The sequence below is a fragment of the Mixophyes fleayi genome, chromosome 12, assembly GCF_038048845.1.
Source record: "Mixophyes fleayi isolate aMixFle1 chromosome 12, aMixFle1.hap1, whole genome shotgun sequence".
NCBI classification, from domain to species: Eukaryota; Metazoa; Chordata; class Amphibia; order Anura; family Limnodynastidae; genus Mixophyes; species Mixophyes fleayi.
Genome location: NC_134413.1, coordinates 63,052,624 through 63,068,878, shown reverse-complemented (window position 1 = coordinate 63,068,878; position 16,255 = coordinate 63,052,624). Strand labels below are relative to the sequence as shown.

The 16,255-nt window shown below is 40.2% G+C and overlaps 1 protein-coding gene across 1 annotated transcript in view; it reads left to right on the top strand.

The window, feature by feature from the left end:
• Positions 1-16,255, top strand: part of LOC142108302 (vomeronasal type-2 receptor 26-like) — a 93,730-nt gene that overhangs the window by 38,427 nt on the left and 39,048 nt on the right. The window lies entirely within an intron of this gene.

Below are 16,255 nucleotides of genomic sequence, written 5' to 3'. Positions count from 1 at the left end.
CAGCCATCCTGTCTGCTCACCATTACATTATAGGCAGCCTGTATGATTCCGGAAAGGCCGCGCCACCTGGACCCAAAAAAATGCAAAAGTTAAAAAAAAATTAAATTGAAAAATCCAGCCCACTCCAAAATCCTGCTCCCTAGACTGATGCCTGGTCAGCCTTTTGGTTTAAAAGGCCCTCCACTTGATGATAAGAAGTTTTTTGTGTGAAAGGCGAGTATATATATCTATACCTATATATATATATATATATATATATATATATATATATATATATAGCAAAAAACAAGCATGGAAGGACGGCGCCTTCAGGTGTATAGCATAGGTATATAAAGGATATATGTTCAGTCAATAGGCATAGAACAGTCCAGAAGATAATTATAAATATGTAGGACGCCAATGTTCAATTCATAAGGTGACAGTAGTAGATCATATGCAGGATGTAAATAGATTAATCAGCATATACCAGCATATCAGTAAAGTCAACATAAATCCCAATGTGAAACATCGTGCAGATAAGTAATAGGGTGGTGTGCGTACCAGAAATAAGAAATATAACAGCTTATCTGTGTAGTAGCTCCTCAATCATCCCAAGGTGTGGTTTTCCTCGATCGCGGAAATATGAAGTAAATATAGTATGTTCTAATAATTACTGCTGCATCACCGTTCTCAACCACTCAGTGGAAAAAATATATTAAAAAGCCATATGGTGTAGTATTTCACAAACACTTTTAATCAGCAGATATAAATATAAAAAGGTGTGGAGAAACTGCAGTGTGAATGAACAGATGAGAAAGCTAAATCAAAACAGTATTTGGTATGACCACCTCTTGCCTTCAAAGCAGCATCAATTATTCTAGGTACACTTGCACACAGTATTTGAAGGAACTCTGTAGGGAGGTTGCGCCAAACATCTTGGAGAATTAACCATAGATCTTCTGTGGATGTAGACTTGCTCAATTCCTTATTTCTCTTCATGACTTCCAGGACTCCTTGTTCTTCTTTACGCTGACTATAGTTTTTAATGACATTGGCTGTATGTTTGGGGTTGTTGTCCTACTGCAGAAAAAAGTTGGAGCCAAACAGACTGATAGAGTTGCATTATGGATAAGTACCTGCCTGTATTAATCATGTCCAAATCCCCAATTCCATTTTCTGAAATGCAGCACCAAACTTGCAAGGAACCTCCACCATGTTTCACTGTTTCCTGCAGACACTCATTATTGTACCACTCTCCAGCCATTCAGCAAACAAACTGCCTTCTGTTACAGCCAAATATTTCAAGTTTTGACTCATCAGTCCAGGCCACCTGCTGCCATTTCTCTGCACCCCAGTTCCTTTGTTTTCGTACATAGTTGAGTCACTTGGCCTTGTTTCCATGTTGAAGGCAAGGCTTTCATTTCAATGAAGACCACTTCTTGCCAGAATTCTCATAACAATAGAACGGTGTACTTGGGTCCCAATGATTTTTTTCCAGTTCTGAGCTGATAGCACTGCTGGACATCTTCAGATTTCGAAGGGAAGTAAACATGATGTGTCTTTCATCTGATGCACTAAGTTTCCTTGGCCAATCACTGCGTCCACAATGTTGCCTGCTTTTTTGTGCTTCTTCAAAAGAGCTTGAACAGCACATCTTGAAACTCCCAGTCTCCCAGTCTGCTTTGAAAACTTTGCCTGGGACAGACGTTGCTGATGCAGTATAACTACCTTGTGTCTTGCTACTGTGCTCAGTCTTGCCATGGTGTATGACCTGTGACATGAAACTGTCTTCTACAACCTCACCTTTGCAGCAGAATTTGGCTGTTCCTCACCCAGTTTAAGCCTCCTACACAACTGTTTCTGTTTCATTTAATGACTGTGTTTCAACGTACACCAATGGGAGGTCCAACCGCACCTCAGCCCCCTAGTATGTTTTCTGGGATCCAATGTTACCAGTCTGTGAAGTTTTTGTCCAAATCCATGCAGTGGAAGGCCCAGAAAAGGCTTCCTGGGTCAAAGTTCTGCCCAGTTCTGCCCAGTGTACACCAAAGGGAGGTCCGACTGGGACCCTAACCCACCCAATACCTGTCCAGGATCCACCTTGACCACCTCGCTTTGGCTTCATCTCAATCAGTGCAGGGCTGATTAAGATATTCACCAACAAAAAAACAAACAAACAAACTTCTTTTATTTATATATATGAGATGAGCGGTCCGGCATTGGGAAGTCCGACAGATCCGGGATTTGGGGTTCTGAGTGAAATCTAGTCAAGACTCAGTTTCGCATGCCAATTTCGGATCTCAAAACAAGGCAAAACATCACTTCTGGAAAAATATTGATGAAAAGTTTGCGAGAATTTTGGATCAATATCTTCTTTACATAAAGCACGCCCTCATTTTTTCCTATGACATTTTAGAACAAGCAGCATGTAGGGAGGATGTTAGTTGCAGTGCTCTTAAAACAGCATTCAGGGTGAAATAGGGTCATAGAAAACAATAGATTCATGTTATTATTTTAAAGCAATTCTGTAGAGATCAGTCAGCTAGAATAGTTTTCTGATCAATTGGTTTAAATTTCATTCTTTCAGAAAGTTTAGACAGGGTAGTGGTTACTGGTTGCTATTAATGCATATATAAAAGTACTAATATTTAGACTGATTTAGATATCATTCTGAGTTAGCATATTTAGTGGGAAAAAACAGTGTGCTTTTGTTGTATGACTCTTCGCAGCAGAACCCAAATAGCAAATCTATTTATCTCTTTTAAAATTTTAAATTTTTCTAGCGAAAGTAATCTTGTGTGGGACAGAAACATCTGAATTCATTTGGAAAAAGCTGTGTGTTTTCGTGTGAGTGTCAACGCAGCTGGACACCCCCAAAAAGCTATTTATTCTAATCTTTTCTATTTTTCAATATTTGTCAATTTTGAAAGGGTCATTCAGTGACATCTATATTAAAAAAGGGTCTTTTTCGACATTCAGCATTTCTACCGCATGTAGAACATTGCAGCAGCTGCAAAAAAATATGTCATCTGCTATGCCACCAACTGAAGCAAGCCCATTAGACACATTAACCAACAACAATAAATAATAAAAAAATAATAAAATATATTACATTAATATTTCAATAGAAATGCCCAAATTGCACAATAACCATCTATATTCAGTTCATCGTATGTAATCCCTTCAATGCTGGATTCGCAATCAATGTTCACTCGTGGGACAAAAGTAGTTGTGACTTCCACCTCACCGTCACCTCCATATACAAAAGTAAGAAATCAATTCCTACCAGAGGATGTAAGATAATGAGCATATAGCAGGTTCTTTATCGCTCTTCTCCGTTTCCTCTTGGATAATAATAGTAAAATATCTTGCTAGTTCATGTCTCCCTCCTCGTGATGTCTCTCAAACATTGGGATCATGGAAACAAAAAAATATATATACATCTAGCGTGATATTGTTTAAAAGGAACGGTTTTATTTAAGCCCCATGAAACATGTGACAAAAAAGACATAGAAATTCCAACAATGAATTAAAATCTCAATTGTATTTATGTAGAAATACTCCTACCATAAAACCAATGTATAAGCGCATATCATATATCCAATGGATTCGATCTTACTCTCTATCATCGGCAAAATATTGAGGTTGGTTTACAGATCAGTCTGGGCTTCAACGCGTTTCAACCGTTAATACGGTCTTTATCAAGAAGGTCAGCTGACCTTCTTGATAAAGACCGTATATTCGCTTATACATTGGTTTTATGGTAGGAGTATTTCTACATAAATACTAATACTACATAAATACTACACAAATACTAAAAACTGATTGATGGCAGAGTGAATTGGTGGCAGAACAGCTGACCGCCGACCACGGAGAAATAAAGTGTCCCGTTGCCTAGCAACGGAAACGCGAGCATACTGCACATGCGCCCACCGGGCGCTGGACAAGGAAGAAGAGGTGCATCACCAGGGGCGGGCTGGCCCGGGGGGCAGGGGGGCAACGCCCCCCCCCCCCTGCCGTGCCGCTGGGTCAGACGGATATTAGGGCCGGGGGGTAGGCCGGCCGCCCCCCGGATGCAAAAAACATAGTTTTCCCCCCGCGGCCGCATCAGATGCGGCCGTGTCAGCGCACAGGCGGCCGCATCCCCTGTCATATGATGCGGCCACCTGTGTGCCCCCCGGCCATCCCTCTCCCAGCCCGCGCCTGTGCATCACATTGCTTAGCAATGGGACATGGCTGAGTGTCAGAAGAAGCCTTCCATCCCTGGCACTGAATGAACGAGCGGTGACGACGCCTGACACTAATATTATGCACTTCTCGATGGGCAAAGTATTCATTATTAGCCAAGGTTGGAGCTTTCATATACCTTGCCGCAATATAAATAAATGTCGATACTGATAGATAAAGGTGGCCTGCACCCATACTAAAAAACTTCATAGACTACGCATAAAATGCGTAGACATTTATAAATGTAAATAAACAAATGTGGCCTGCACTCATGCCAATAATTTCAAAGACTAATACAATGCACTTTTCGACGGGCAGAGCAATCATTGTTAGCCAAAAGCGGAGCTATAAGTAAGGTAGATCTCTGTCATAATGCAATAATCAATAGTAAATACTAATTTAAAAATGCCCGTTTCTTAGAACCATGTTATTCCTTAAAAGGGTAATCATTGTTTGGTGAGGTTTCTAGTTTAGAATAAAGCTCAAAAAACCGTGGTCTCTTTTATACCAGGTATGTGTGCTTGTGGTAATAAGTATTGAACAGAAACAGCTTGCTATTTCATGTGCATTTTGTTTAAAGTGTTGCGTTATATCCAGTAAGCTGGATATAACTGCTTCCGCTAGGAAGTGCTGGGGTTCGATGAATTGTGACTCGGGTGGACAGACTGTTTGGAGGGGCTGAGAATGACCCAGTGGATTTGGTACATGTTGGCACCAATGGCCGAGTTAGAGGAAGATGTGGTGTCCTAATAAATGATTTCAGGGACCTGAGTAGCAAACTTAAGGGAAGGAAATCCAAGGTAGTATATTCAGAAATACTACCTGTGCCACACGCTAGTCCATGGAGGCAGTGGGAGATTAGGGAGGTTAAGCATGGCTAACAGATTGGTGCAGTAAGGAGGGTTTTGGATTCTTAGAGCACTGGGCTGATTTATCGGTCAGATGCCATCTTTATTGTCAAGAAGAATTGAACCTGAATGAGGAGGGGACTGCTGTGCTAAGGGGAAGGATGGTTAGAAAGTTGGAGGAGATAGGGTAAATAAAAGGGGTGGAGAAGTATGTCTTTATATTAAGCCAGTGTTAAAACAAAGTATACATGAAGTTATGTACGAGAGTATTGGTGATAATATAGAGACATTGTGGGTGGAAAAATCCAGTGCAGGAAAAAGTTCAGAGAAGTTACTGATTGGAACATGGTATAAACTGTCAGATATTAGCATAACTGAAGAAGCCCAACTTCTACAGCAAATTCAAAAGGCTACACAACTAGTTAAAGTTTAAATTATGGTGGATTTGAATTAAATGGACATTGATTGGAGTACTGAGAATTGTAGTACCACTAGGGGCAACAGGTTACTGAGCAGGCTAAAAGACCATTACATGTCTCAACTAGAAGAGGAACCAACTAGGAACTGGAATATACTGGACCTAGTAATAACAAATAATGTAGATGTAATATCAAAAATTCAAATTAGGGAGCACTTGGGAAACAGAGATCATAATATGGTCTCATTTGAAATTAATTTCCAGAAGCAAAACTATAAGGGATCAACTAGGACTTTAAACTTTAGAAAGGCACATTTTAATATGCTAAAGGAGTCTATAAAATGCACAGACTGGCACACAGTTTTTGAAGGAAAAAATACAGAATAAAAGTGGTCTGTCTTTAAAAGGTTGTTGGAAACATACACGTTTAAGTTTATTCCTATGGGAAACAAATGTAAAATAATTAAGTCTAAACCAATGTGGCTAATTTAAAAGGTAAGGGAAGAAGTGGAAGTGGAAGTGGAAGAAGCAAGCCTTTTATATTGTTTAAGACTGAGGGGACTGAGGAGTCCATCCGTATCTGCAAGAAATGTAAAAAAAAAAACATCCAAAAAGGAAATTAGATTCACTAAATTAGAAAATGAAAAACAGGGTTCTCATGGAGCTAAACTCAGAAATAGCTAGACCGCTATTCTTAATTTTCATAGATTCAATTTCATCAAGTTCACGAAGGAATTGCCATTGTGGTGCCGTTATTTAAAAAAAGACTGTCACGAATCTGAATGATATTTAGTGGATCCTTTGTATCTGCCAAAGGGTAGAACTCATTCAGGGGCGCGGAGTCTAACGAGTAGGAGGTTTTCGCCAGTGACCCCTGCAGGAGGGTATGCATTTCGCTGCTCCTATCCCGCAGGCCGCGGTTCCCTGAATGAATGCTGGCAGAGTAAGTAGTGGAGCTTGCAACAGCGGGTTGGTAACAGCCAGTCAGAGAGACACTGGAAATGGAAACAAAAGCTGGAGAGTCCTTGGTTCAGCGATAGTACAAATGGGAGCAATACTAAAATATAATAACTGAGATGCAGATGACACGTCAGGGCAACTGCAGATACTGGTACAGTGATGGGTGAATAAGGGTAATAGTGGGGTAGAACTAGCTGATCTGTAGTTGGTAACTCAGAGCATCAACAACAACAACAGGTGTATTACTGGTACAGCAACAGTTCCAATAGAAGTGATGATGAAGTAGAACTAGCTAAACCATAGTTGGAAACTCAGAGCAACAGCAGGTGAATTACTGGTACAGCAGCAGTTCAATCCAGGCAGTAATGGAGTGGAACTTAGCTGATTCGTAGATGGTAACTCAGAGCGACTGCAGGTGACGTATTGGTACAGGGAGAGTTCAACAAAGCAGTAACGGAGTAGAACTAGCTGATCCAAAAATGGTAACTCATAGCACAGCAGGTGAATCACTGATACAGCGACAGTTCAGACAGAGAAAGCAGTAAAGTAGAACTTAGCTGATCTGTAGATGGTAACTCTCTGCATAGCAGGAGAATCATTGACACAGCGGCAGTTCAAACAGAGGTAGTAATGGAATAGAACTTAGCTGATCCATAGATGATGAATCAGAGCAACGGGTAAGTTACTAGTACAGCGACAGTTCAAATATGGACGCAGTGGAGGAATAGAACTTAGCTGATCATGGATGGTGATTCAGAGCAGCGGGTGAGTTACTGGTACAGCGACAGTTCAAATATAGAAGCAGCAGTGGAGTTGAACTAGCTGATCCGTGGATGGTGATTCAGAGCAGCAGCAGCAGCTGAGCAGTTCTATTAGCGGCAGCAGCAGAGAGGAGTTCAGCTAACCCAGGACGTTTGTGCAAAGCCACAACAGGTGAGACCGAAGGAAGCCAGATCCTTACTGAGAGTGAGTAACTCGAAGAACAGGCATCAGACAGAGGGAAAATGGGAGGTTTAAATAGTGCTACAAAATGCTAGAACCAATGGGAACAGATAGGAGATCATAAGAGAGGGTAATAGGTAGCACATGCGCAGAACAAGATGCAGATGGTGAATGATGATCCGATAATGAAGTTAGTACACCCTGATCACCGCTTACAGGAGGAAGATAATGACGCCGGTACCCGTCCATGTGACCAGCATGTGACAGAGACTGAGATAACAAGGGACTTATAGACCTGTAAGCCTGACATCAATATTGGTGAAACTACTGTAAGGTATATTAAGGGATAGTATTCAGGATTACTTGGTGCACAATAAGATTGTTAGTGGTAATATTGGTTACGGCCATTGATTAAAATGAAATTAAGTAGTGGATCCAGGAACTACTAATAGGATTGCAATATTTGGGCAGGAGGGATTTTTCCTGACTGTAACAGATTATTGGTTACTTCATCAGGATCAATTTCAAATATAAGAGAGGGGTCACAAGAGATCCAAAATATGTTGAGCTTTGTGGACAAGTGTTTTTTTTTCAACCTCATGAACTATGTGTGTTACTATATAATAAGCAATGTCTGTGTGAACGGAACTGTGTCCTCCTTTATTAAAATAGTCGGCAATAGCCACCGGTAGCGGGATGTGGATGTAAAGAGACCCCGCTGCAGATTTCTTGCCTCCCTCTAGTCCTGCCTCCAGATGTGTTCTGACTCACGACCGCTAGCCTGTTGGCTGTTGCGCATGTGGCAACATCGGTCTTTTAGTTTTCCCACCTCCATCGTCTGTTTAGGAGTATGTTCTCCAGCAGCAAACTGCTCTTTTGACAAGGTGATTTGGAATGTAATGTCAAACCACTGTGATTCTACCAGTACTGGGATTCCTTAGTGATAATTGAAGTGTATGCTGCAGGATCACTTATAAGTAGATGGACCTTAGCTGTGATTACCTCGCAATTGGGGCAGCACTGTGGCTTAATGGTTAGCACTTTTGTTTCAAAGCACTGGGGTCATGAGTTCAATTCCAGACCATTACCTTATTTAACTTGTTTGGATTTTGTGTGTTCTCTCTGTTATTGCGTGGGTTTCCTCCCACACTGCAAAAATATATTAGTAGGCTAATTGGCTGCGATTTAATTGACCTTAGTCTCTCACTTTGTGTGTGTGTGTGTGTATGTTAGAGGATTTAGACTGAAAGCTCCAATAGGGCAAAGACTGATGTGAATATGTTCTCTGTACAGTGCTGCCTTATTAGTGGTGCTGTATAAATACCTGTTGATGATGATGATTGGCTGCAATCCAAATATGTCAGGTGTAATAAAAGTGCAATCTGGATGCACCTATAAACATGGTAAATTCAGCAATAAACAATGGTGCCAGATAACAATACACTTCTGCAATTTGAGGGTCTGAGTCATTAAGGAGAGCTAGGCCAAAAAGGAGTAAATTCGATTCTGGACAAACCATGTTACTATGCAAGGGGTACAAATTAATTTATTATTTTGCATGTAAGCAAATACTTTTCCTGTAGCATACAAATACTTGAAAGCTTTACTTTTATATTGAAATTTAAAGTTGACCTAGGTGATCGTGTCATACCCCAAAAATAAATCTGTCCCCACATTTTAAATTTACCTTCCCCTCCAATGCAACATGGTTTTGCCAAGGTGCAAAGTTACTCCTTTTTTGCTTTGCCCTCCTTAATGGCTCAGGCCCCGAGAGTGTAGATTGTGCGTGGTTTCAGGTGAAATAAATAAGCAAAAAATATAGAAATCTATTCAGCAATCCACCATAAGTTATATTCACAGTAGTCAAATAATGTGTGACACATATTGTTTTCCACAAGGACACTCTAGTAAATAAATGACTCCGTTGCTGTCACAGCATAGTTTAATCCTAATCTTGTGTGTTTCTCTAGTAGTGTTGGACGTGAAGGTTTTTATTGGTTTCGTGCCTCTTTTTTTTCTGGAACAGGACTGGTGGCTACGTGCAAAAAGTTGGGTGGCTTGATTAGGTTGCTTAGCATGGGAGAGAATGAACTGGGACAGATGGTGGTTGCTATAAGTTCAGGAGGCTACTGAATATGAATGGCACTGAAGACTAGCAAGAAGTCAGTAATAACAAGACAGTAATCAGATTTAGCAGTGGAGACAAGGCTTGTATCAGATTGCTGGACCGGACTTGAACCAGAATGCTGGACCGGACAAGAACCGGAATGCTGGAACTGAATGCTGGACCGGACTGGAACCAGAATCCTGGACTGGACTACAGTTGTTTCTGAGCCTGAGCAGAAACAACTGAGTAGACTGCAGACTGCTAGAAACCAGGTTGGCATCTGAGGAATTAACGTTGCACTGAAAACAGGTTAGGGCTCCAGGAAGTCCTTTTATAGTAACTGCTATCCCCTGATTGGAGGCTGGTGTCAGCTGAGCTGAAGCAGCTCTTTGACTAGCTGAAAGGGTTCAGGCGTCTGTATCCAAGATGGCAGTGCCAAGGCACTAGTTTACGAGGGAACTCTGGAGTGGAGACTGTTATCCCCTGTTTGTCAGCTGAGCTGAAGCAGCATTCTGACTGACTGTGAGGGACATTTGACTGAATCCAAGAGGGCAGCGTCCATGCACTGATTTTGAAGGAATCTCTGGAGTGGAGACAGATTGGGCAGCATCCTGCAGAGAGATCTGAGACCAACAGAGCCCTTAGACCACAGGGACAGCCAAGAAAGACAGCGGAGGGATAAGTAATCTGAGAGTCCGATGTGTGACATGTGACTCCTATTGCAGTGATGGAAACAACTACTATTTCCCCTAACCAGTGGTTAGTATGGTCTTGGATATTGGGTGTGTGGCTGTATCACATATAAAATAACTTAATTGTGGCTTAATCATGTAGAAATAATTTATTGTAGATATATTTATTTTAATTAGGAGTGCAATACACCTCTGTATATCATTGCAAATGTACTTATACTTTTATATTGGTATGTTTTTTGTATGGAAATGTATAGACAACATTTTTGAGACAATATGTCATGTTGGGGTTTTGCAACTGTCTAGAGGCAGGTAATCTCATGTTCATTAGACATTTTCTTTGCTAAGGGAACAAAATGTCTGTTGAGCTTGAAAGACAGGAGTAGGTAATTATACTTATTGGTAGACGCCCTATGCAAGTGGTCACAGATGAAAGTTAAATTGCAATAAAAAAAGATTAGAGAAATGTTATTTCCTGATAGTAAACATTCAATAGAAAACCTCAGATGTAGTGATGCCACTAGAAGCAATGTAAAAAGGTGTTAAACCCCTCCAGGGTGTTTTATGGGCAAGCTGCATGAAGCACCTGGATTAACCAATCCAGGAGGGAAAGGAGATTGGATTACCTCCTGCTAGAGTATATGTGTAAATATATATAAAAAGCACAATGTTTGACCATGTATTTCTACTTTCTGGATATTGCTAGAACCTCAAACTAGTGAGTGTGTAATTGTCCTTTTTAGGACTTCCTGAGCTAATAAACATCACTGCTTAAGAAAACTGCTTTGACGCCTACTTACATTCTGTAATTCCTGTGACCTGCAAATTAGATCCAATCTAATCCATTTTTTGGCTGTTCTGTGGTTGAGACGCAGCATTTCAGTAATAACGTTCTGCCCGCTACCCTGTAGCTCTGGCCAGTGTGACAGGCCACAGCTACCGTGATTTGAAGGCAAACGGTCAGGTGTACCAGCACAGGTGTACCAGCAGGGGGTACACTAGCAGCAATAGTTACCCAGAAGGATGAGGTTCTAGGTGCCGCTAAGGAGCCTAGTTGTGGCAGCAACAAAAGCCCCTCCTACTGCGGTTAGAGGGCACATTTGGGAGACAATAATGGGACGGTGGCAAGGCAAGCACAGTCGGTCCCCAACACAACAGACAGGGTGACATGAGAGGTCCATCCTAGTTGTGAAGACATCATTAGAAAATAGACTGGAAATGACTGGACAGAAATGTTAATGCTTTAAATAGTAATGTAGGAGTAAAAACAGCTCAAAATGACATTATTTTACCTATGTTTCACCATTTTTTATTAAATCCAAAGCCAAGACCAAAATCTTTTGCAATTTTTTGGCAGAAACAGTTAAAAAACCAAAGCACAAATACATTTTAGAACCAACACCACATCCAAAACCAAAACATGGGGTTCGGCACACATCTCTAATTTATATTGTGACAAAGGGAGTGGCTTGCCACAGGCCTCTAAGAGAGGAAATAGGTATTCAGCTGAGAGTCTGCAGGGAAAGGCTGCAGACATTACAATATTCTACAACAATATACCTAGTTCAAAGTTATAAAGGAGGACATATGTATGACAACATATTAGTGTAAAGTGGGATTTCATTTATATGTTTTGAAATTGCTTTTTCCAAAGCTAACAAGAAGCTGACATTGTGTCTGCAATAAAACTAATCAAGAAGAGCACCTGATGAGAATTCCTTTAGAAAGACAAGGTGGGAGTGTCACCTGTTCATCAAGCTAGTGCTGTGGGAGGAGTTTAATGTATTGAAGCCTGAGTTGTTTAGTTGAGTTCTTCAGTGTTACCGATGCTGAATAAGTCGGTGTCTAGGGAGCTGGTCTCTTTTAATTTAATATTAGGATCACAAGAAAGTGTGTGGAACTTTGTGCTATTCGTTCTTTTGCTATCCTGACAATTTAAGCAAATAGCCAAGCAAACATTTTAATGAATCTTATATGTACTACACCATGTTATTGCTTTTTTTTGAAGCACTGTTTTGATGCATAGTTCACCAAATATATATGAGGACCATATGTGTGTTGATTTCACCATATCTAGCACTGATATGTAAATGTTTATTTAAGGAACACACTGACGCACACTAATTAAATGCTTGGGGCAAATAGTAATTAGGAAAGCTTTTTATGTGCATTTTATAGACATTTTATATATTGTAGGTTATGAATCAAAAAAGGTTATTACACTAAAATATATTTTTTAAATACTGTAGATTCATAAACTACTTAGTGTTTTTATAAAAACTATAGAATAATAGCTATCTTAGCTACTATGGTAAAACAAGTAGAAACCTTTATATTCAACATCATCGGCAACACCTGCCCATTCAGATACAGATTTATTTACTGGAATGCCCATGTGGAAAACAATATATAGGGAGAAGCACCAGGAAACTTCATACCTGCATCTCTGAACACCACCATAACATCAAAAAAGGGTTTGAGGCACATAGTGTCTCAGACCATTTTGCTAAACACCATGACAGCGACCCCTCATCCCTCCACTTCATGGGGATTTCTATTATATGGATGGACATTTTATTATTGCTATTTGATATTAGGCACCTCGAAATGATGTGGACTATTAGAACAGATGCCTACTTACTTTGATTGTACACCATTAACAGAGCCAGATTAGGCTATATGTGTTTTCGTAAATGAAACCAATTGGTGCACCTTAATTATGCATGGAACATATCTGCAACATTTGAACTTCAGCCACTTACTTCCACCGGGCAATGGCTATTTAACGGTCCACGTGGACTTTATTCTTCAATTGTCCCTCGGAAGTTCGTTTTTCGAGCAAAGCGATTTGCTTATTATTGATTATTTACCCTTTTCACCTTTAAGAACTTGTTTTGCAACAACAGCTGCCCTGCCAGCTTATCGTGCAGACCAGCGGAATTAGGGCCACATCAATAATGACACTACAGCATGCGTATGTGCAACACTATAACATTATTGCATGGAGGATGGCTCACATCTGGAGGTAGGAGAGAACGCTTGCCCAGTAAAGGAGGGACGGGAAATCAAGAGACACGAAAAACATCTCCTGTACTTGTCATGGGCCCCTGCGCTACTACTGTTCTGGCTGTTGCCCTGGCAGCCAGGACGTCACTTCCGGTCCGAGTGTGCCAGGGCAATCGTGACACTCCCACTCCACTGCAGCCGTGCCTGACAAGCTGTCAAACAGTCAGGTGCATGCAGTTAATTTAGTTAATTAGCTTACATCTGGGGGCTAATTAGTGCAGGTCCCAGCCCTGCTCCTGGTTGGACAGCAATAATATTTAAGGCAGGGAGGACTTAGTCTCCCTGTCGGTTATAGGTTCTGTTTCCTTGCTCCTGACCTGCTTCATGTTGCAGTATTTCTATATCCTGATTGATTGCCTGTTGCCCTGATCTCTGTCTGTTTACTGGACCTTGCCTGTTTGCCTGTAGCACTGACCCTTCCTTGCCTGTTATTGGATCCCACCTGTCTGCTAGCTGCCTTGATCACCATCTGACTCCCGGACCACGGCCACTAGCTGAGCCATTTCTGCCTTTTGGACATCCTCCTACAACAACTTCGCTACGGTCACCAAACATTAGCTCCTACTACCTAGAGTTAAGACCTGGAGGCATCCAAGTACCTGTGAGCAAGACTCGCTCTATAGGAAAGGTAGCTGCTATAAGCGAAGACCTCTTCTCCCTGTTCTAAGAGTTTATGTTTTGGACTCTAGCCATAACTATAGTGGGATAAGTTGCTTCACCATCCACCTGACCTGTTATCGCCTGCCACTGCCACCAATTTTGTGTTTTTACGATATGCTACATGGACGGCACTTGTGTATATGTATATACTGAAGCATTACAGATAGAATTAGCTTTCATATGAAACACAGTTTGCTTCACAAAGGAATTAAGACTTATCTATTCATTCAGTGTGTGCTGGTCCTCTATTGCCCTTTGTAGGCACCTGGGGTACCTCTTGGTAAGTTATCTCTCAATTTAAAAACACATGAATGTGTGACCCAATGTATAGGGACTCTCATTGTTTACAGCCACGACCAACCTAACAACAGAAGCGCCTTGACTGGGTGGATTGCTTACCGTACATTTGCAAATGTATGTAACTGAGAACTCTGCATTTTTATCTACAAGTAGAAGAAGCTGTTAACTGGTTCACAACAGTGTTGCTGAGAAAGTTTTCTCAGTTTTTTTTCTTTCTGAATAACTCCACAATTTCAAGCACCTGCTGTGAATCTATAAATTGAAGGATCAACTTCCATTTCTGTAATGTTTCTGGTATCGGTTAATGTCTAACTAATCATGAAAAGTCTAATGTCATACATATGCATAGTGATAGTGAATGACAGGTCACCTAAATGTATCATGTATGTACCAAGTTCTATGGTAGTTGAATAATGTATATAGAATCCCAAACAAGTTACAATGAACAATGCAAGTAACATAATAGATAAAAATGTTTATGAATATTTAGGAAATATTTGTATGGTCAATCAGTTCATTGGTGAGCTCCAGCCAATCATCTATTAAAGGAAGCATGTCTTACTTTGAAATTTTCCCTAAGATGGTTCCTCCCATGTCTGTAGATAGGGTCTCTTGGTTTGGGTCTTCTCCTGGGCCTCCTTGAACGTCGTCAGCTGTAGGGAGATGAGAGAATGTAATGAGAGTGGATAAGAGACGCAGATCTTGCGCAGAATGGAGTTGCCGAGTTGGGAGATCTTGTGAGACAAGAAAGGAGACATTTACAACAATGCAATGTGACAGTTGGCAATACACCTGTGCACCTGCTAGTTGCTCTGGAAACTGTGACAGTGAACTCTTCCAGTGCACCTGCTGGGTGACCTGGAACATGTGACCTGCAGGGTAGTCTGGAAACTGTGACAGTTATTTGCAGCCACATATATCAGCGCATCTTGCAGGGACCATGCCCAGCAATGTAACTTTAATGGAAGAACTTAAACATAAATTGTAGTGTATAAAGAAATTCTTTAGTTCCTTTGATATAGTGATTGATAATATAGTTACTTGTTCATTATACTGCGTTGTTAAAATTTCTACATGTAATGTAGTGTCTAAAAAAGTTATTGAATTCTGTTAATAATGTATTTTAGTCATTACATTTCAGTTTAAATTTAGGCAGTTACCGCCGGGTTTCTCTAGTTATTGATTATTTCAAATAAAAAAGTTCATTAATCACTTTTGGTAAAGCAATATATTTGTGTGCTAAAATTCACAATACTAAATAATAAATATTAAATATAAAGCAAATAGATTTTTAAAATCCAAACTGTTTATTCACTTTGTTTATACAATTAAGTAAGGGAATTCTGAGCTTTGTGTATTCTAAAACTAACATATATCATTAGGAAAAATCAATTGAAAGATTAATGTAAAAATGCAAAATAAAACAAAGAAACGTAGGCAGGAATTTTTAGCTTTTCATCTTCCAGCCAATCTCTTAAATATCCAAGTTGGGCAGACTGATTATACAAATCTATATCAGGAAAGTTAATACCCCCATAGTTTCTAGACTGTTGGAGTCGAAATAATCCAATACAAGATTTTCTTTTGTTCCAAATAAAGGAACGAAAATGTTTTTTAATAACTGTCACATCATTTTGTGTCAGCAATACTGGTAGAGATTGTAAGGGATAAAGAAGTCAGGGGAACAATATCATTTTCAATAAATTAGCCATACCAACATAAGAGAGAAGGAAAGATTGCCATCCCGCAATTTAACATGATAAATCTCTATCTGCTTTGGAGATATAAAGTCGATGTAAGAGTTTAAGATTTTTCGGAAGCCAAATTCCTAAATAGGGTATATACCTAGAAGTCTAGTTCAGGAACATCTCTCTTGCCCAATAAGGGCGGAAAAATCCCAGTCTGAGATATAGAGCTAAAGATTTATCAAAATTTACTGAAAACTCCAAAACTACTCCAAATTTGTCAATACGGGGCATTAAGGGACAGAGAGATTATTTGTGATTAGATAAATATAATGAAACATCATCCACAAAAGCAGATAGTTTAACCTCCA